Source organism: Pelmatolapia mariae, linkage group LG16_19 (assembly GCF_036321145.2).
Source record: "Pelmatolapia mariae isolate MD_Pm_ZW linkage group LG16_19, Pm_UMD_F_2, whole genome shotgun sequence".
Lineage (NCBI taxonomy): Eukaryota > Metazoa > Chordata > Actinopteri > Cichliformes > Cichlidae > Pelmatolapia > Pelmatolapia mariae.
Window position 1 is genome coordinate 19,311,642 of NC_086241.1, and position 21,000 is coordinate 19,332,641.

At 37.3% G+C, this 21,000-nt stretch overlaps 1 long non-coding RNA gene across 2 annotated transcripts; it reads left to right on the forward strand.

Annotated features, from left to right (window-relative positions):
* The first annotated feature begins 17,970 nt into the window (after positions 1-17,970).
* LOC134645915 (uncharacterized) lies at positions 17,971-21,000 on the forward strand. 2 transcript variants are annotated; one of them, XR_010096602.2, is made up of 7 exons: positions 17,971-18,200; positions 18,893-19,004; positions 19,316-19,404; positions 19,518-19,669; positions 19,787-19,819; positions 20,124-20,308; positions 20,790-21,000. It is a non-coding gene; the product is annotated as an uncharacterized LOC134645915 (long non-coding RNA). The 2 variants fall into 2 exon arrangements; XR_010573969.1 differs by lacking the exon at positions 17,971-18,200 and having other exon boundaries at positions 18,679-19,004.

Consider the following 21,000-nt stretch of genomic DNA (forward strand, 5'->3'; position numbering starts at 1 on the left):
ATGTTCGCGCCCCCCCCAACCCCCGCGCGTGCACGCGCGCACGCACACGCACATCCTCCAACCACACACCCATATTTTGCTCCATTCCGATTTATTTCACACCTCAAACATTTATTAAACAATTAAGCAAATACAAGTAATCTGCAATAAATTACAGGCAGCAATGAAATAAACTACTAACTCTTTTACCCTACGTCCACACCTACACGGGTATTTTTGAAAACGCAGCTGTTTCGTCCACATGTAAACGGCGTTTCGAATCACCGAAAACGGAGATTTTTTAAAAAACACCTTTTCTGCGTTTACGTGTGGACGAGGAATACAGAGTTCATCACGCAATGTCAAAGGTATGTGCCTTTTTTCAAGTCACGTTATTGTTTACATGAGATGAATTGCAGAATGGCAGATAGAGACGAAATACTGTTAATCTGACTATCTGCAGGTTTTACACGCTTACATTTACACACGCAGTTACTGTCCCTCCATTTAGAACGGCAGAGGCATCACGGTGTGATTATTTTACGTGTAGTTGTTTTTTTTCCTGTGTAATAATATTCAACATTGCTATCAATACATTTTTCAAAAAATGCCTCTCTGTACAAACAGCTGTGGGATACTGTTTGTCCGGGATTTGAACAGGGGGAACAAATCGTGGCAGGATCAGCCTGATGTTATTTGTGTCCCACACTGAAAAAAAAAGTTCTTTCAATTTACTTGATTTTATTGTGTACATCGGTCCCACATAATATGAATAAGTATGACTGACTTCGTTTTCCACTTTCCCTCAAGTAATTAATGCTTGTCAAATCAAAGTATTTTATTTACATCAGATTACTTTAAAAAATCATGTTTGATGTACATACTATTTATTTGTTACCATAATATCAATGCATTGCATAATGTCAATATATTTTAATGTTTAACATCAACTTATTTTTAATTGCCAGTGGTACGCAATGATATTGTGTAATGTAAACACATTGCAATTATGTTCCTGCAACACAAATTATGGCTTTAAATCCTACTTAATTTTTTCAATTTAAATATTAACTGATCATTATTGACAAAAAAGGCAAAGACTGTTAGTTCTGCTGAACAATTCACCTTTATTAAACTGTAACAGCAGTGAAAGCAGCAAGCTGCCATAAACAAGCCCAAAATCACATCCATATAAACTTGTTAACACATTTTTAAAGATAGCCTGCAGAAATAACTAAAAGAAAAATTTAAAACATTTGCAAATATTTCACAAAAAACTGACCTTAGCAGCAAATAAAAGAAAGTGCTTATAGATGATCCTGTCATCTCTTACATATAACATTTGTATTAATTACACAATTGAAAATTTAAACTAAATTAAGACTACCTGAAAAAAAGCAACACGCTTTTATGAATAAACAGATTTACACAAATATAACTTGTGTATTATTTGACAACACTTTCAGCTTCTGTACAAGTATTTACCTGTACAAAATTTCAACTAAGTTGAGCCTTAAATGACATTGTTACATAACTAATACCAAACACCTACATGAATCTTAATCTTCCTTTTAAACATATAAGCAGGACATTAAGGTTGACTCAGAACATATTGCTAAAAATCGTCAGTAAATATTTCTTACAACATGATACCAGAAGGAAAAATCATCCTGCATTGCAGTCACATGAGGGGAAAGCAATAAAAAGAGAAGCAGTATAACGTTACTGAACACAAAATGAAAAACTGCAAAGAATTGCAGAAGTGCTGTCTTTGACTTCTCAATGAAACAGATGGTTTTTAAAAGCAAGAATTTAGAGAGTTTAGCTCCATCCAGTTCCATGAAAACCTTCTGGAAAACGTCAAAGGTGTAGGGGAGGTCAGCAGGGTAGGCAAGGTTTAATGCATAAATGAGTCTAAATAGCATTATCACAGCAAATGCTTCATTATCCAAATTTTTCACCACCCTGATGCTGAAGCTTCCTCTTTAAATTCGAACAGTGGTGTCTTCAACAGTCTCACTGATGGCACGTTCTTCCATGCCCTGTAAAAAAGAAGCCATGTTAGTCATTTCATGCCAAGTAAGTAATATGACACACTGTGGAAAGTCCGAAAAAAAAGAAAGAAAAAAAAAGACAAGTACATACCACATACTCCCGGATAAGCATGCCAGGGTCTTCACTGTGTAGATACACACTCCCTTGACACACTCACGTCCAGCATCAACATCTTCACACTGAAATGAAATGTATGTAATTAGCATCTTCATTCAGCCCTTGTCCTTGATTTAAGTTTTATTAGTGTACTTTACATGAATGTTTTTAAAGTAAAGGCACACAAATTAATAATAGGTTTACTGGCAATTAATAATAAGTTGACAAAGTGAAGGATAAAAAAACAAGCAGATGTAAAAATACAAAATGAGAGAATTTATCATGGGAAAACATTTGAAATCTTCCACAATTATAAAGTTTCATCCAAAGAGGATCATGTTAAGTGAGTGTTGAGGCTTTATCACTTACATTATCCATTTGTGCCACAATTCTTTCCAGTATTAGTCCAAGCTCTCCTCTTCTGTTGACCAGCTTCACCAGGTTGTCCAAGTAGAGATCCAGCTGAGCCAGGAACTTTGTTTGAGGGATGGTGGCAATTCTCTTAAACTCAGCATTGATCTGAAAACATGAGCACAGAGGAATGAGCTTCAAAGGTTTAATACCTGGAAGACAGCTGCAATCACTCATGCTGAAGAAATGGGCTGTCAAATAACAATTGTGCCTTAACCGTTTTAGGCTAATACCGCAAGAACACCTTACCTCATGGAAATCAAATAGAGCAGGCCATCTTGCCATGAAAGCCTCCACCATTGGTGCATCACAAACAACTTCATGTCTTCTGTATGAAAAAGTCTTTTCCATCTTGAGTTTCACCAACTCTGTTACTCTTTTTTATGTCCATGTGGTGGGCTTTGACATGTCAGTAGCTTTAAGAGTCCCTTTGTCTGCTACTTCTGAAACTAAGGTGAGGTTAAGAAACTTATTCCCAAACAAGGAATCCATAAACTGAAGTCTGAAACTGTCCTGAAGACCACACTGTCTCTTGACTTCAACAATGAGATCCTCAGTTGACTCAGTCGCTCCATTAGAGAGTGAGCCTTCGACAGGTTCCGTCAGCCAAGACAGTCTTTAGGACCATAGGACTCTGTAGGCAAAAAAGAATTACATATCAGACATTCAGAAAGAATCATTTCAGTTTAGTTTTCATACAGCTATCCATACCCAATAGTCAAAGTTATAAAGATCAGACATAAAAAAAGAAGAATTTATCTAATGAAATACATGCGACTGAACCTATTACACTTATCTGAACACCTTTTATTTCTATATGCCTTTTTAAAGTCACAATGTGGACTGATCCAATCTTATAGTCAACCAATGGATAAGTATCAAGGAGTTAACAGAGTGAAACGAGAGTGAATATTCTTGTGGATACTGGGCTGAGCTCAAAAGCTCTGTCGTGCTCTCTGTACCAGCCACCAAGCTCTCTAACAATGTAGAATATGCTGTGGTACAATGCAGATATGGTTTTTCAGTATTCTGGCAATCCACCTGCTGCCCTTTGGGCCAGTACCATTCCCTTTCTATAAGTTATGCCCTTTAATGTCACACACTGTGCAAGTCGACCTCTAGAACGTCAGGGAATATGTACCTAATGACTTAAGCTATCTCCTCTTTAAGCAAATCCACTAGAAAAGCTGATACAGCTGAGACCTCTAATTCAGACTTGCCAAGAGATGGGGAGTTTAGATGCTAAGCTATCATCATCTGATGTTTTGACTTCTGTAATCATAAAGGTGAAAATTCCACCATCACAAAAACATTAATTTTAATTGAAAAAAGGTATTCCAGTCCAGAAGAGTACCAATCTTTCTCTCATTTATACATAATGTTTTGAGTAGCAGCTCACATATGTTCCACACAAAGTAGAAAAAGAAGGGGGAAAAAAGGGTCCTAATTTTTGCTAGGACAATGTTGGAAAATTCACAATACATCACTTAATAAACTTATCTCCTTGTAGATATCTGCTGTATTATTTGGGCTTGACCAATTGAATAGTCAAATAAGTGACACTTCACCTAAAACAATGACTAAATGGAAAAATGATTTGGCATTTATGGGCACAGGTTCTTAAACCCACGTCGTGTCGGCAGCAAGAATTAAGGTATGGCACTGTGGCGCTCCCAGCTTCTTAAACTCTGACGGTTACAGCCAGACTAATTAGCCACTGTAGCCATAACTAGCACGAGTAACACAAACACTATTGCGCGCTCTCTCAGTGACGTTTTAACTTGCTAAGCCATCAAAAACGCCAGTGCTCTCTGTCACATACATAAATTCCATATCTGACCGACAATTTTGTGCAATTTGTTACTATTTTTCAGCTTTAGCCACGAAGCTAATACCAACTTTAGCTAGCACTGTAAAAACAACATGCAGATGCATTACAGATTACTTTTCATATAGCATGCACTACAACAATTCTGTGAAAACGTACCCAACTAAAACAAATGTATTTAAATTACTTACCTTCTCAGTATGCCTGACTCAGTGCCAAAGGTTGCAGAATCTTCCAGAATCTGGCGGTCAATTGCGCTCTCCTTAAATTATGTTGTTGTCTTATTGGATAACACTCTAGGTCTTATTATCCAATCATATTTAGTTGTTCTCTTTGAATATATTGCATCATTTCCGGTTGTGGTCAAACATGATTACAATGGTTTTAGTATTCTAATTTAGTCACTTTAAATCAATGCAAGAAAAATGAGTAGTCTCAGTATTGTTTATAATCAAGTAAATTGTACTTTATTCAATCATGTAAATAAGAGAAACATGAAAGGCTTGTGTAAGATTAACTAAATTCATTTGTGCAAATTCAAAAGCCTGCCAATTCCCATTTTTTCAGTGCACTGTAACTTTACTGTATAAAGAGCTAACATCTCCAAAATGTCAGGAGTAGTTAGTCATTACAACAAGTGTTTGTGAACTAAAAATCAAGAATGTGGGATACTGTTTGTCCGTGATTTGAAGAGCCCAGCGCGTGCTCCCGATGCAGGGAAAAGCAATTCTGCAGGGGAGACCTACCTTGGAACTTGTGCAGGTGAAGCCAAAGGGAAGATATGCTTCACCATATTTTCTAGTCTTTGGCTTAGAATGAAGTTGGTTTGGAAACATATTCAGCAATGCTTCATCTCCTGCTTTGCGTTTCTGTGGGTGCACCGTGCTAGCAGTGTCCAAGCGTTTTGTTTTGTTTTTTTCCCCTTTTCATCCCGCGCCCCCCCTGCCATGGCTCTGCGCCCCCCCTAGGGGGGCGGGCCCCACACTTTGGGAAGGTCTGCCTTAAATGTACATCAAAACAACGGCGATCACGGGGAGGACCAAAATCCTTGCTGTCTGCGCTGTCTGAGAAATGTGTGGGTTTTTTTCAGGGGAGCATCCAGGATTTTCCTTAATTGGATGCCACAGGACCCAAGAACCAGGCAGAAGCGCTCACATGAAATCTGAATAAAACACTGGGCACCATTCTCAGGTTAGTATACACCACTGTGCCCTGTTCTCAAGAAAACATGGTGCTGCACAAGGGTTTAAGTATCATTTGTGTTGGATAATTGTTTTACAAAGCAGGAATAATGTATTTAGATTTTTTCCTTCGGTAAACAGAAAATAGTGAAAGCTTCTTAGGTAGGATGCTTAGGTAATTCACGTCTGGGAGATCTTAAAATTAAAAAATATACAAATTATTATATTATTATTAGTTGACATTGTTAGAATTTTACTCCTCAATTTAGATGATGCAACAAAACCAAGAGATGCGTGATGAATGTGAGCTGATTTCTTGGCACTACCTTATAAGTGATCAGCCAGAGACCATTCATGTGTAAAGCTTCCAAGTGAAGCTTCCCTTAGTGTCTTTAAGGTAGTTAAATATTTATCCAGCCTCTCTTTTTGGTTTTGCATTCTGTGGCAGTCCCAATACTTTGTGCCATAGTCAGCTGCACAAACACATCAGTGTTATTTGATTTGCATGAAGGACGACTTATTTAAATTAAAAAGAGGTTGTTCTCTTTGCATTGGGTGAGTATGGAAAGTGAAAAGTCATCCGTGAGACTCCAGTAAGTCTAGAAATACAAAAAAGGCACAATTGCTAGTGCTTATAAACTGAGCTGTAGTGTTTCCTGTTTTCATTCTCATTTCATGGTGGCAGGTGATGGATAGATTCACTGAATATACACAAAATGCTTCTAAATAGCAACTATATCTGCATCCTTTAAAATTGCTCATTTTGACTGAATTCAGTCTTTACATTTTGTTTTGATTCAGCTAACAGTAACTATCAGTAATTAACCTGTTGTCACAGCGGGGTGCGCCGATAAGTTTAGTGTACAGGACCCAGAAGCAGACACTGAAAGGCGGAGTTGCTGGCTGAACAGAAGACGATCCTTTATTTGGATGTTGGCACATGAAAAAGCATGAAGCTATGAAAACTAAGAAAACTGTGAACACTCAGAAACCGAAAGGACTAAGAAACTCAGTGAAAATACTATGACTAACTATGAACACTGCGTAAACTATGACATAACACTATGGGGATGCAAACAGACGACCTGACAACGAAACATAGAAAACAGAGGACTTAAATACACACATGAGGTGATCAGGGGAAGTCGAGACACATGAGGAAACAGCTGACAAGGAAATGTAAACTCAAACACAATGACATGAAAACTGGACTTTCAAAATAAACAGGAAAACATGACAAGACACAGGCATGACAGCATCAACCAGAAACATGACAACAACAACGGGAACATTAACACATGGGAACACCGCATGAACCTAATAACAAGGCAGGGGAAGGGAACCTAAATACAATGAACAAAGAACATACTGGACACTTACAACATAACACAGGAAACATGATGAGGCAGACCAAACAACATGGGCTTGACAAACGAGACATGACACACAAAGGGCAGGTGAGACCAAAGCCCAGGGAAAGGGGAAATGAGGGGATCAATACAATAACAGAACTAAGGCTTAACCACTTAGGGGTTTTACGGGAGATATATTAGCTTAACCCAAACAATTAAATGACAAAACATAAAGCCTCAAGTTCTAACCAATAATACAAAACAAGAACTTAACGTCTCCCCATACTAATAAAAGGAATAAACAATATATCATGAACTCAAAATGCTGGGTCACAGACCCAGCCCATGACACCTGTAATACAATAAATTACAAGAATCCATCTTAGATAAAGACTACCATTGTTTTGGTTTTTTTTTTCTTTTTAATCACACTTAAAGAGTTGGTGCTAACCAAGTTATCAATTTATGAATATATTGTGGCATAACAGACAAACTGTCATCAGCATATTGAAACTCATTACATACAGTTATAGTCATAGTTAAGTGAAGTCTTTAGTGTAAATTTAAGCTTTGAATGTTTTATGATTTTTATTCATGATAAAAATCCAGAAAATATCTCTGGCTTACTTTGATAATAAAGTGTCAGCATTTTATTAGAATGTACATGTGCTGTAAGATGAGTTGATTTTAATGTATTGTAGGCAGATCCATCTGCTCTTGGGGCCTCTGGGAAATAAAGCAACAGCTGAAAGCAACTATTTGTAGGCCTAAATCATGTTTTCTTCCTGTCTTTTTTAAAAATCATGCTGTGGATCTGTCATGATGGGTTTCCTAAATTATGAGTTTCATTCATGGAGAAAAATATATCTAAAAAACAAGTGAAAATATAATGACTCACTCAGTAAATGCAGGCTATACTGTGTCGCTGGAGTCATCAATTAAAAATTTAAATACTACCAAATTCCATTTTGATTCTACCTTTATCCCAGATAAAGGTTGAAGAGCAGCCATTATTGCTAAGCTAACATCATCTTCTATACTATAACATTTGTCTAAATCAACACAGAGCAACAGCAGCATTGGTCAGCTTACCAGTGACGCATTTGCAGTTGAGTAATTTCGTGTTACCTCACCTGCTACATCCCTCTTTAAACCCTTCTTTGCTTCTTCTCTCCAGTTAAGTTCATTGTGTAGAGCGCCAGGGGTGTCTTTCTATTCAGACAACCAGACATCAGATCACTCAGGTCAAAATATTTTATTTTACTGACTTAATCTTCCACATTAATGAGGTACAAGATCAGGACCTTTTGAAAAAAACAAACAAACAAAAGGCTTCTTAGTCTTTATAAACTGTAACATGTCTCCTGTTTTCATTCTTTTTAAATCACTGGAATTAGAATGTAAGTCATCTAGTCTGGCAACTTTCTGAATAAAGAACAATTGTTAGTTGCATGGGCTTTTTTTTATAGCAGCTCCTTCCTCCTCATTGATCTAACAGTGCCTCTTTGTTTGGATTCCTTAAACCGTTTCCTTTTGTCTAAGATTCTCGCTAACAAGCCTCTTTTTATTTTTTGTTTAACCTTTGTTTATACAGGTAGTCCCACTTAGACTGGGCTCCATTCCATCTAATGCTACGGATGATCAGAAGGGAGTATGCACAACTCCCTGCTGATCAGGGGCGGATCTACAGGGGTGGCATGGTGTGTAATCTCCTGCCACCCCTAGTGGCAACCTGATTTTGCAAATACAGTGTTGTTTATTAAAATAAGCTAGCATTAGCACTTTGAGCCTAGCTACAATAAACGTTGAATATAAATTCTAAAACTGCATAGTGTATTGCATAGTGAGACACGCACAGAGACGCTGTCATGATCCTGGGTCCGTGTGACCCAGCGTCTTGTGTTTTTCTATTTAGTGTGATTTTGGTTCTGTTCTTCTTCTGTTTAGTGTTTACTCTGTTCGGCCCGTGTGTGTCCTTGTATGTGTAGTTCCTGTTTTATTGTGACGGTCTGTGTCTTATGTCAGTGTGTCCTGTTTACGTTCCCCCACCTCGTCAGCTGTTATGTCTCCCAGGTGTGTTCCCTCCTGTTTCCCATCCCCCTGATTACTGGTGTGTATTTATTGTGTGTGTTCACTCGTCCTCGTTGCTGGTTCGTCTGTGTTGTTTACCTTCGGTCTCCCTGCGTCTCTCCATGTGTGTTTCCTCGGACCTCCCTGCATCTTCGTTTCTGGTTTGCTTTGTTAGTTTTCCCAGTTTAGGTTTACCTGTTAGTGTCACCCGCCATTTCTGTTTATTTGTATCGCTGTTAATAAATTCTCACCTGCACTTGAGCTGCCGCAGCCTGGTCCTAATTAATTCCCACACGGCTTGCACCCGCAAACCGTGAGAGACGCGGAGGTAAGGCTGACTTGGAGAGACAGAGAGGGCACATGGAACATGGAGACGCGAAAAATGTGAAACACAGGAAGACACAGAGACAGAAATCTATAACATAATCAAAACCATAAAGAGAACCAAGAGCACAAATAACAACAAATCAAAGACTGTAACTTAAACCAGAACTACACAGACAGGCTTCCAGAGGAAGGGATTTAACATTATTCTGTAAAGGAAAAATCAATTTAGTGATTCATATAGCCAATACGAGAGATGCCTCAAAAATAACAGAACCAGTTTAAATGCTCCTGATAGTAAATAAACAAAAATGTCAAATGCAGAGATATTCTTTGTAGATACAGAAACATAAGTGTGAAAGAAAGTATTGCTCTGTATCTGACTGTAAATAACTAGCAGCTTACCTGGAGATCTTTACAATACATATAATCAAATTCACAGCGATCAAAATGTAACATAAATCTAAATTCAAGCACCAACATGCAATAATTACACAGACAATTATGGGATTTTATTGTCTTTGTTGCATCTTTGTGTGCGATCCAGTGACCTTGTTTTGCAATACAAGAACTACACAGATAATTATGAAAGGTTATTATTCTCTTGATTATTGTTCCAAGTGTGCCCTGGATCAAAGGTGACCCAGTGTGTCCTTTCTCTTATATTCTCTGACCAACATGCACAAGCTTGTCTATTTAGCTTTTTTTTTTTTTTTTTTTTTTTTTTTTAAATGTCTTCTTGTCTTGAGCCTTTCAAACTGCTACCTGTTATGTACACTGCAAAACGTGTTGCTTGTTGAGGGGCCACCTATGGATTGATCAGGTAGAGCTTAAATTTACTACTAGAGAATAGCAAGCAAGTACTAAAAACACAAGCTTAGTAAAGAGAACATATCAGTCACAGCATTTTGTGAGAAATGAGAATGTAATAACAAGTTCCTCTAACCATTTCTCAGAGCTCAACATGATACTAAAAACAACTCAGTTTCTGATTCTCATACTGGTCCCTGCCTGGGGCTCTTGAAAACAGGAACAAAACACAACAGGAGCTGTGGGTGAAATACATTTTGAAAATATATGTAGTATTTGATAATACTGGTGGTACAGCTGCTGACTAAAATTGAGCCGGTTTTTAGGGCGTACCTATAAGAGATTAGCTCAATACAAAACAAGTGATCAGCACAACAATATTATCACAGAGCATATGAAAAGCATGTGCAACTTAATCTGCTCAGGATGCCTCCGGGGCATGTTCCACATGTATGCGGTCCCCGAGGCAGTTTCAGGACATGCTGGCAAGTTTACATCACTCAGATGGCTTTATTTGATTGAAAAAGGTGAAATAAGTAGCTGGGATGAGGAAGATCTGGGCATGTCTAAGACTGCAGCTCAAATGGATAAGTGGTAGCAAATGATTGGATGGAAGCAAACAGAAATCCAAATGTAATAATATGGAAACAGGAGTTTGGAAGAATTTTTGAAAATGTTTTCCCCCTGTATATGGATAGGAGTGCAATACTGTGGACTGTTTCTCTCTAGAATGCAGAAAATTTTAGCAATTGTACCGATAGTGCAGATCTATAGTTTCAGATCAGCTACAAAGACACAATGAAGCTAATAACAAGTTTAGTTAGCAAACTCAACCAGCGGAATTACTCTAAAAATATCTCTCTGCTCACAGCACGTGAGAGACTGAAGTTCTGTTTCACAAGACTTTGATAATTATCACATATTTCCTGTTTTTGTGACAGAAGTCAGTCCCAACCACATGATCACATGCTGAGTTATGACACTTTGGTCTGTGTATCAAATTTATCCAAAGTATCCAACTGTGATCCTAAAAAGTCCCTGAAAAGCCTTGAGTTGATTCAACGTTCTCCAGAGTACTTACAGGGACTAGCACAAGAGAGCATATTTCTCCCATACTGGCTTCTCTTCATTGGTTCCCTGTTAAATCCAGAATCATATTTAAAATCCGTCTCGTCACATACAAGGTCTTGAATTATCAGGCCCAGTTTTGTCTCAAAGACCTCATAGGTCTGTACCAACCCAGTAAAGCATTTTGCTCTCAGACTGCTGGTTTACTTGTGGTTCCTAGGATATTTAAAGGTATTATGGGAAGCAGAGCCTTCAGCTTTCAGAACCCACTGCCAGAGGTGCAACCTCATAAACAAAAATATCACTTTTGGCCAGACGTCTTTAATTTTGCAAACCATGCCAGTCCTAAAAATATAACACTGTGCAGACATGGATCAATATTCTACATACAAACCTCTCCACCATGATAAGGTGTCAATTCATGTCTGTAGTTGTGTTGTTTCCTCTCCAGTGCACTGTTGTCGGATTCATTTGTACAAAAGCATGTAAAATGGATTCATGGTTTATCAAACACAGGGATATCCCTGAAGATGAACTGACTTTGTGTTATACATGTGACAATCAAATGCTTCCTTAATTTTTTCTGAGCAGTGTACTATTATCAAATTTCAGACTAATATCAGAGTTAATTCTCAGTTGCATTCGGTTTCCATCTTTAGTGTGATGATGATACAATTTCCATAAAAGTGAAGTAAAACCACTCCAGTTGTTTCTCCATTTGTGTCCACGCCTTGTGCATGCCCAGCCCCTCCTCACTCTGGCATGCCCCAAATAAATGAGTGCTTAAAAATATGCCTGCTTTGGCTCACAGCTCAACAGCTGAATGATGGCATTAGTCATTGGAGCCATTTGACCAATCTGTGTTATGAATCAGTCAACTGAGTTGAGTGTATGGAGTTAAAGGTCTGGACGAGGACAAAAAAAGGAAAAAAAAACAATAACATAAAGATTAGAATATTATACTAGGGTCATTCTCCTGGGTCTTTAAAACTGTGTTTTGTGCTTTTGGACTTTCAAGTTCTGAAGTTCTGTTTATTGTTAAGTAAATATTCTCGGTCGTCGTGTCCTTGGGCAAGACACTTCACCTGTTGCCTACTGGTGGTGGTCAGAGGGCCCGGTGGCGCCAGTGTGCGGCAGCCTCGCCTCTGTCAGTGCGCCCCAGGGCAGCTGTGGCTACAATGTAGCTTGCCATCACCAGTGTGTGAATGTGTGTGTGGATGACTGAATGTAGTGTAAAGCGCTTTGGGGTCCTTAGGGACTAAGTAAAGCGCTATACAAATACAGGCCATTTACCAAATATTAATATTACACAAACTAATAAATAATCTTAGTTTACTTACTCTTTTGGTTTTTAATTTCATATTTCCCCTAAGTGTTTTCCCTGTTACTGTTATGTGTAGTGTATGCGTTCTGGTGATATTTGTGTGTTATTATTCGTTTTAATTCCTCCTCTGCCTCATTGTGTTGATTGTCTACTTGTGCTTGTTTGCCCCAGCTGTCTCCACTTCCCTTGTGTATCTTGTGTGTCAGTATACTGATCAGATTAATGATGGATCAGAGAAACCTGATCTTCCTAACTACTCATGGAAAATACATCTTGTGTTTTTTAGTTAAATAAAAAATATCTGCAGCAGCCAAGCTTCAATTTTCTTACAGTTAATAATAATAAAAATAATAATGATAGTAAACATAAATCCAATAGAGAAGCATCTTTTATCAGTAAACTGTTAAAAAAAATCCCTGTAAGTTGCTTTACATTAAATTTTACTAGTGCAAAACGTGTGCATTCACTGTCAGGAACACATGAAAGGCAGTCGTGTATTATTTATTACATAGTGTGCACTATGTGGTAATGCTCTATGTGGCAATTTGTCATCAGACAGACTGATTAATACATTCAGTGGGTTTGTGTTGTGTGAATGTTGTGTTGTCTAAGTGCTGCATTATAGCTACTATCTGTGTGGGCTTCAGTACCATAGAAGTCCAATAGAAAAGCTCTACCTGGTCTTTAAGTGATGACGTGATGAATCCTGCTTCCGGGCCCAAACTACTCTGCGTTTAATAAGGCTGTTGTGTCTTTAACATGTTTTAATGTGTTGTATCTTGTTCTATTTAAACTCAACAAGCCCCTAAAAACAGTCAGTGATCACTGTCGGCCTCTCTTGGTTTGCATTACCGCTAATCATTGTAAAGCTCAGTTTTTAAACCCTTAAGATGTAACTACATCCCAGCCCATGCAGCAGTATATTAATGACTAACCTTGTATTGTGGATGGATTATCTCAGTTGTTCTCCTGACTGAAGTTTGGTCCGTTTCCAGCATCCTGCTATGCGATTACATTTGTCCCTAACCCTCACGTTAACTTTTATCGAGTGGAAAAAAGTTAGCATTCGTCCTCCAGCTTCAATGTGTTTATATTATGCTAACATAGGTGTGTCGCAAGCGATCACCTAGCATATCATTATATACCAGCTAGTCCAACTTCAGTAACCCTACAAACATGTTTACTTTCCTGTCTTCATTTATGTCGGAAGTGATAGCAGAGCTGTACGTTTTATTTCGTTTAAGAAATCTCTCGGTCAGAACATGGTATTGTAACGTTCTCAAGAACCAGACGTTTTGATCTCAGTTTGTCCGTTTATTCAGTGACACAGGCAAACGGGCCGTTAACTCCGGGGAGAGTGCTCTCGAACAACACCTCACTTCAGCCCCGCACAGTCACACAACAACAAGGACCCCCCTCCCCTTCCTGCACACATTAACTCCCTTTTTCCTGCAGCACAACCAAACATGTATCTTAAAGAAACAACAGCGTGCAGAGATAACCAACCTGAATGTAACATAACATTTAACCATCGTTACAGTATATTATATTTAAATGGAAACTAGCGCGCTAACTCTGTTAAATTTAATAAATTCTGTTTTCACGGATGCCTGGATGTTAAATTTAATTGCTACACCTGGTAAAGCAGCCACACTGATCATTTTATTAAAGATGAAAGAATTTAGACAGTTTTTACCTCTCAGTGATGCCGCAGTGATCGTTTGACTTAAGGACCTGCAGCAGAGTTTGGGCCCAGACACGGCTAATGACGTCAAACTTAAAGACCGGATAGGAAGTCTATTGTTTCCTATATAATCACTGTGCTTTCAAATCCTCTGTAGCTTAACAGTTTATATCATTAGGAGGAAAATAGAACAGACAGAAAAACTGAGCTTCAATCAGCACAGCCAGACAGACCAGCTACAACTGCATTCACACAGTGGCTATATACTGTCATGGTGCTTTTCAAACGCATAATGTACAACAAAAAAAGACAAAATGTAAAAGTCTGAGTGATGTGTCTATATTTCCCTGGCACTGTATATTATAAACTTAAAATTTGACATGGTATCCTTAAGGAAAGGTCGTACTAACCAGCGGAGTCTACAGTTACCACATTAACCCTTGTGCATCCCTCAAAATTTACACCCTCCTACGTTCCTCGTTACCCAAAATGGTCCCCATCCAAAAGGTGCTATAGCAATATCATATATGAATTTTTTTTTCATTTTTTTTCACATCAGATCTTTTAAACAACTTCAGACCTATCCACAGATATAAAGTTTTTCATAATTTTTTTTATATTTTTTAGGTTTTTATGGCTTTATTGTCATAAAAACCCCTGTTTTTTGGGGGGTAAAAAACCATAATATGCAATATTTTCAAAAAAATAGTTGCAAATGGAACTACTTGGCATGAGGTTATTAGAGCCTCGAATAGGTAAAGAATTCATAACAGAATTGATTTGGATGCATTATTATTTTTGGAGCAATAAGAGTTTTTAAAATTTACACCCTCCTACGTCCCTCGTTACCCAAAATGGTCCCCATCCAAAAGGTGCTATAGCAATATCATATATGAATTTTTTTTTCATTTTTTTTCACATCAGATCTTTTAAACAACTTCAGACCTATCCACAGATATAAAGTTTTTCATAATTTTTTTTATATTTTTTAGGTTTTTATGGCTTTATTGTCATAAAAACCCCTGTTTTTTGGGGGGTAAAAAACCATAATATGCAATATTTTCAAAAAAATAGTTGCAAATGGAACTACTTGGCATGAGGTTATTAGAGCCTCGAATAGGTAAAGAATTCATAACAGAATTGATTTGGATGCATTATTATTTTTGGAGCAATAAGAGTTTTTAAAATTTACACCCTCCTACGTCCCTCGTTACCCAAAATGGTCCCCATCCAAAAGGTGCTATAGCAATATCATATATGAATTTTTTTTTCATTTTTTTTCACATCAGATCTTTTAAACAACTTCAGACCTATCCACAGATATAAAGTTTTTCATAATTTTTTTTATATTTTTTAGGTTTTTATGGCTTTATTGTCATAAAAACCCCTGTTTTTTGGGGGGTAAAAAACCATAATATGCAATATTTTCAAAAAAATAGTTGCAAATGGAACTACTTGGCATGAGGTTATTAGAGCCTCGAATAGGTAAAGAATTCATAACAGAATTGATTTGGATGCATTATTATTTTTGGAGCAATAAGAGTTTTTAAAATTTACACCCTCCTACGTCCCTCGTTACCCAAAATGGTCCCCATCCAAAAGGTGCTATAGCAATATCATATATGAATTTTTTTTTCATTTTTTTTCACATCAGATCTTTTAAACAACTTCAGACCTATCCACAGATATAAAGTTTTTCATAATTTTTTTTATATTTTTTAGGTTTTTATGGCTTTATTGTCATAAAAACCCCTGTTTTTTGGGGGGTAAAAAACCATAATATGCAATATTTTCAAAAGAATAGTTGCAAATGGAACTACTTGGCATGAGGTTATTAGAGCCTCGAATAGGTAAAGAATTCATAACAGAATTGATTTGGATGCATTATTATTTTTGGAGCAATAAGAGTTTTTAAAATTTACATCCTCCTACGTCCCTCGTTACCCAAAATGGTCCCCATCCAAAAGGTGATATAGCAATATCATATATGAATTTTTTTTTCATTTTTTTTCACATCAGATCTTTTAAACAACTTCAGACCTATCCACAGATACAAAGTTTTTCATAATTTTTTTTATATTTTTTAGGTTTTTATGGCTTTATTGTCATAAAAACCCCTGTTTTTTGGAGGGGAAAAAAACATAATATGCAATATTTTCAAAAAATTAGTTGCAAATGGAACTACTTGGCATGAAGTTATTAGACCCTTGAATAGGTAAAGAATTCATAACAGAATTGATTTTGATGCATTATTATTTTTGGAGCAATAAGAGTTTTTAAAATTTACACCCTTTTATGTCCCCATCCAAAAGGTGATATAGCAATATCATATATGAATTTTTTTTTCATTTTTCTTCACATCAGATCTTTTAAACAACTTCAGACCTATCCACAGATATAAAGTTTTTCATAATTTTTTTTTATATTTTTTAGGTTTTTATGGCTTTATTGTCATAAAAACCCCTGTTTTTTGGAGGGGAAAAAACCATAATATGCAATATTTTCAAAAAATTAGTTGCAAAATAGATTATTTGCAAATGGAACTACTTGGCATGAGGTTATTAGACCCTTGAATAGCTAAATAATTCATAACAGAATTGATTTGGATGTATTATTATTTTTGGAGCAATAAGAGTTTTTACAATTTACACCCTTTTATGTCCCTCGGTACCCAAAATTGTCCCCATCCAAAAGGTGATATACCAATATCATATATGATTTTTTTTCTTTTTTTTCACATCAGATCTTTTAAACAACTTCAGACCTATCCCCAGATATGAAGTTTTTCATAATTTTTATAATATTTTTTAGGTTTTTATGGCTTTATTGTCATAAAAAAAAACTGGGTTTTTTTTGGGGGGGGGGGAACATAATATGCAATATTTTCAAAAAATTAGTTGCAAAATAGATTATTTGACATGAGGTTATTAGAGCCTTGAATAGGTCAATAATTGATAAGAACATTAATTTGGATGCATTATTATTATTGGAACAATAACACTTTATTGCAAAAAAAACAAACTGAACTGATCTGAACAAACTAAACAAAGATGCAATTTACATTATCGTACATAGCATGAACCACAAGATGGGTAGATTTTGCAGACAGGACATATCTTATATATATCTAACATTTGCAGCAGTTACGATAATAATGTGCTGTTTGCACAATGAGCACTGCTTCCTCTTTTTGGAACGCTGCTCTTTCCCAGCAGCCTCCCCTAAATTGACTGTGCGCTTCGTGTTGTGCGTGCGCGCGTCAGTGCATTTCGTGGTGTCTGTGCAGAAATGACTAGTAAGACCAGGCTGCAAACTATTCTCACAGACTTCAAAGATGCACCTAAATTTAAAAAAAGATCATCCTCTATCTTATTGTACAGACGATGATCTTTTTCTGTCTCTCCCTCCTGTTCTCCCAGATAGCAAGACGACATTGAATCTATGTTGATTTTTCATCCGAACCGTCGTATATGGTCGGGGTTGAAATGCCAATGTTGTAACAACATTGAAATACTGTGGTAAACCGACGGTCTTACTATAGAGACGTTGTAACAATGTTGATTCACCGTTGTTTTTTTGTCATTGATATTTGATCTATTTATAGTCGACCAGGTGACAACAACAACGTTGAGAAAACGTCTATTTATAGTTGACGATCATTCGGCTCCGGTCACCATCAAAAACCATCGATTTGTAGTTGAGCATTAAATTGCATTGCAACTGATCGGGTATAAAGTACCAGAGAAAGTAGATTTATTGTTCATTTGTTATCAATGACTTGGTCTAGTTCACCAGCTTTAAAAAATCGTGTCTACGTGCAATTTATGTATAGTTGACCGGGAAATTAAAGCAGCGATCACTTGGACTATTCCGCAGCACCCCTCTCACATTGGTACATCCCCCCAGGTATTCATTGTCTTCTACAGTAGAGCGGGACATTTGATTTACTCTCAGCGGAATTGACCGGAGAAGGCATCAGTTCATGCACTGCACTGGCCCGCACCATGATTAGTATAAGGTAAGAATGAATGATTTTTTTTTACTCGTTATTTCGTTATGTTTGCATTTGAATAACAATAAAAAACTTGTTATTGTTGTACATTAACGACTTTTTTACTGTTATTTACGTTGCTCCCACAAAATGTGGGAGCCCGAAATTGTGTCTACTTCTTACAATTCGGCAACAAATAAATTGCACTGCGAACAAAGTATATCAACAAAGAAAACATTTTTGTTTCATAATTTCTTCGTTATATTCCCTTACAAAGCTAGCTTTAACGCTTCGAGGTTTCCTTTCTTCTTGCCGTCGCTTCGGCGCTTGACCCAGACTTTCGCTCTGTATATAGTTACTTAGTACTACAAAAAATTCTAAATCTGTGATATATGATTGATAAACGTAAAGTTAACTGTATAAACGTGTTCAATGACTTTGTTACTTTTGATGATTGGAGAGCACTCGCTTCAATTCGCACACGAAAACTTTAGACTCAGTATGAATGCTCACGCAGCATGCCCATGTGACTGTACGTTGTACGCGCACCTAACTTTACGTTGCACGCGTACATGACTTTCCGTTTGTGCCTTAAATAATGAATAAGGCTACGTCCACACGTACCAGCGTATTTTTGAAACCGCTGATTTTTCTATGCGTTTGCACCTTTTGTCCACACGTAATGTATGTCTGGCCGTACATTGTGTTTGTATTTCCAGGCACATTTCACGAAGCAGAACGCAGTCTTCAGAGATATCCACGTGAACGCTGTGATACGTCTGACCTTCAGTCCGAAGCTGAAACTCAGACCAGTCTTAAAAGAAAGCACAAGTAAAACCTTTTTATTCACAAACATATCTTTGATTGTTAAGAATTTATGATCTTGTCTTTTATACATATCTGTGGTGCTTGCATACTGCAATATCACCACATAATATAGTCCAAAAAGTGGAAGTTTGTAAACTTTTTAAAAATGCAAAGCCGTGTACACTTGTGCACTTCAAAAATTCATTGTATACTGTACCTTCTTGCACGTCTCTGTTTCCTGTGTGTGTTGTTAGAAATCAAACTAACTTTAGGAAACAATATGCCAAAAGCATATTTACAATTACTTAAGACCGTTTTTAATTTCTTTTCTTTAGACCAAATCCCCTGTACACATATACGGACTCAGAGGATGAGCAGCCTACAAAAAAACGGTTTCCCCAGGCCCCTCGAGTGAAAATACCAGGTAATAAAATACTGTCTAGTGTCTGTGTACATATCTGTGTCTGACACGAGGAAACTTTTTTGACAAGTTGTCTGTATTCTTAAATACTTAAAAAATTATCTTTTTCTAAACAGCCCTCATCACTCCGCAGTCTGCCCCCCAGCCCACTGATAGCAACCATCATAATGCCCCACCCAGCTCCCGGCACCTTTCGCCACTCCGGCACAAACCGACACAGCTTTGCGATCTCCCCAGCATGCAGAGTCTGATGTCTTCCCTATAGATGGTATGCTTTTTAAAAAGCTTTAAAGCTGCATCACAATGTCATTGTACTCTTATCTAAAAAAAACAAAACAATTTATACTCCTGAATGTCATCTTGTTGTGATTTTTTTTTTCTGTAGATTCCAGAGACTCTGTGAGGCCACTATTGCAAGGCAAGTTTGAAAATCTTGGAATTTCACAGTTTACATGGTATAACAAATATATGTGACAGGCAAAAACTAGTAAACACTTTTAGCAGTTACAAGAACTAACAAATGAATATCCAACAAAAGGGAATAGAAATACATTGTACTGCCAATACTTTGGTTTATTCTTTGTATGACTTGAAAATCAGGCTTTAGGGAAAACTAAATGACATGTTTCTATCATCAATTACATGAAGTAAACACACAAGCACTTGCATACACATTTAAGACATGAGACACGCTAATTCCATCTCATAAAATGTGTCTATAGGTGAGACGCTTTGCGTTGATTGGTGCTGCTGAACCACACTGGAGGTGCGAGTCCGCCGTGTAATGGTTTATGCCATTACAAAGGAGCTGGCCTCTGTACTCAACTGGGCAGGGGAAAAAAAACCAAGGACCAGACAAAGCAAAAAAGGGCATTTAAAGAGACAGCACTGTGCAGATGCATATTTGGTAAGTTTTAACATTTATTGTAGTTTTATGAGCCTAAAGTGAACAATAAAGGGATCAATTGATGTGCTGGGTGCATTTCACATTTCCTATGTCTGTTTTTTGCTATATTACTTTGTCTTTCTTAATAACAAGACTTTCATATCCGGTTAATCTGGAGATGGAGTCTTTGGTCTTCGGCTTGTTTTGTCCTCGGGTTGTACACTTTGTACAGCCTGAGGGCCCATGTTTTCTTTTTCTTTTTCTTTTTTTTTTAAAGGATACACGGCACACCATGCTAAGACATATCACATTTTCAGCTTATAGCTCTTTGGGAATCAAATGCGGCAGTTTGCTGATTTCCGCCTGGTGACTTTCATGTTTATCAGCCTAGGAGTTTACATACTTTCTCCCTGCTGAAGACAATTAACAAGAGCTTATTCATGTGCTCTAATTCCCTTTTTTTGTCTTTGTTTTTTTGTGTGTGTGTCTATTTTTGTCCTAGATGGCCTGGCGCAGCAGGTAGGGGCGAACTCTGTCTGAGTTGGTCTTTGCTCAAGCAGTCCAGAAATGGCTCAGATATGATCCAGATCGTACGGGTGGCGCGCAGGACGCCCATCATCCATCCCCATCCCGGAGTAAATAATAAAAAGTGACGTGAAACATAGAAATGTAAATAGGAAACTTTGTCTTTTAATAAAGTACTTTGCAAATGA